Raw genomic sequence first — 2,679 nt, 5'->3', positions numbered from 1 at the left:
TTTGCTGACTAAGATATCATCTCAAAGTGTTTGGCGTTGAGGTGGTGGTGGACTAGCACCTTACTAAAAGATTGTGCATAACAGAGAGTATGATAAGACCTAGTACAAATTAATTCTGGATTACCAGAATATGGGATTTCTGAGATGAAGATGGTGAGACAATGCTTGAAAATGGAGGTGAGAAATAAAAACATCCAGATGAGAAGACCTGGGCTCAAAATGAGGTGATCATCTTAGGTAAAGGAATCTCTATCTTGAAAATAGTTTATGGCATTCAGTCTGCCTGGCAAAGCATACAACATCATATAACACAATTAATATAAAATTCTATTTTAATGTGATGGTAAATATGAGAAAAAAGTATGAATACATTGGAAAAGTTAGTGGATTTCTTAACTAAAAATTTAAAAGGAATTTATCTTTATTGTTAGTTTATTACTCTCAGAATTGATACTACCAAACTCTTGTCCAAATGCTCACATTCTATTGCTACAATTTTTAAAGTATTTTTTATCAAAATGTTAAAAGTACAGCTTTTAAACGAGCTTACACAAAACAAATCATGTGTCACTCTCTACCCTATTCAAGTCCCATTCCCTAGAAGCAGTCCCTTTTGACAATATCTATTGTCAGGATTTTCTGGTGGATGTCCCCGTTTCTCTTATATACTATGAAAATGTAAATTTTTTAATAGTAAAATATTACACATTTATAGAACCTTTAGAAAACACACAAAAAATTTAAATGAGAAACTAAAATCAGTGTCTCCCTATAAATAGGAAGATAATTATTATAAACATGGTAATTCATTATTTTTCTATTATAAATGGTATGTTTATGAACTTATATTTATGTATTTTTAGGCCCAAATAAATTTTTATATCCATATATGTGTATATATATAGTTTATGATGTCCATGTTTTCAAATTATTTTAATATTTGCATAATATTCAACTAAATAAATGCATCAAATTAATTTAATTATTAATATTATCTCCTCCATACCTATTATCTAGTCACTCATTCTTTTTATTTGATTATCTTTTCCTAGTATTATAAAAAAAATTGTCAAGTTGATCCTTCCTGTCAATGATTCAATTTTCCATAGTCAAATCTATCCTTTTCTGTCTCTATTGTAAATTTTAAGACTTGGATTGACTTTTATTTACATTACAGCTTTATATTAGCTTGCTGAGTTCTATCTTCTTGAAATAATTTCCTTTAGTGTTATTTTCATTTTTCATTAATTTCACTTTTATTTTCTTATGGATCTGGTTTATTTCCTAGATGGTAATTCTTAAGTCCTATTAAAGACATCAAGTAATCTTATAAATTTTACTGTGTTTCTTCTAATGAGTAATTTTCAAAGCAGAAATTTTCCCTTTATTATTTTTCTTTTTTGTAAAAAATTGGCGTATGATCTATGCTGATAATTTAATTTTTTCCTTTACTTAAGGTTAAATGAAGACACTTACCCAAAGTCCATGCTTAGACAATCTAATTTCTTTCCCACTTGTCTCTATTCTCTCTGTCTTAGATCACTGTCAAATGATCTTATCACATTATAATTCAGAAGTTGGTTACTGTACACACTTCTCAACTATTTTTTCAGGGTCATGAGAAATTAATCTGGCATGATTCCACTGGACTGATGTGGGATTATCTCATTTCATTGCTTGATTTTATGACATTCTGAGATAACCGAATGCCCAAAACACATTGTCTTTATTATGTAATGTTTCTAAAACTCTTGTCTTTGCTATCCACCAAAATGATTCTCACAAAGGGCCTGGAGCTCACAATGTAAAAATGTCCACTGACCATCTAACCCTGCTTCTTACCCTATTAGTTGATAGTAATTTTATTCCTTGAATGAATGGAAAGTAGATAGAAGGGAGCAATCATTATTCAGGTCATATATAAGACAATGAGTCCACAGGAGTTATTCAGATTAATTAAATTAGTTAGAATAAGTAGCCATTTTGATATAAGTCAAATCTAGAGTATTGTCACTAGCGTTGAAGATCTTTTGAGCAGTCACTATATATAGGATGCTGTCCTATACAAGTTGGACTCAGTTAAAAAGCAACGAACAAACAGGACAAACAGAGACTCATGGACATGGACAATAGACCAGTGGTTACCAGAGGGAAGTGGAGAGGAGATTGGGTAAAAGGGGTTAAATATGTGGTGACAGAAAGAAATCTAACTATGGGAAGTGAACAAATAATGTAAATATATATATATGTTTTACTGTTAAAATGTACAGCTGAAACTTACTGGATTTTGTTAACCAATGTCACCATAAATATAAACAAACAAACAAACAAACAAACAAACAAACAAACAAATAAATAAGTTAAAATCATTCACATAATAATTATTTGTTAGATCACACATTTTATGAGTTAGGCCTATACTTTGAAACCGTAGATTTATTATTAACCTAAAGGAAATGTAGAGGCCTGCTTTTTATTACTGAGATGCTGTTTGCCTACATATCGAGAAAGGATGTGACATTTATGTAAAAGGACAAAACTTCACAATATTACCATTTAGCTGCCCAATGAGCTGTAGTACTGGCCATTGCCCAGTGAATAACTAATTACTATATGCATGCGAGGAAATGCAGAGCACTCATTTCAGAAATTTGTGGGAAAGGAAAATAAATTATAACA

The sequence above is a fragment of the Pteropus vampyrus genome, unplaced genomic scaffold, assembly GCF_000151845.1.
Source record: "Pteropus vampyrus isolate Shadow unplaced genomic scaffold, Pvam_2.0 Scaffold4, whole genome shotgun sequence".
NCBI classification, from domain to species: Eukaryota; Metazoa; Chordata; class Mammalia; order Chiroptera; family Pteropodidae; genus Pteropus; species Pteropus vampyrus.
Note: the sequence above shows the minus strand (reverse complement) of the source record.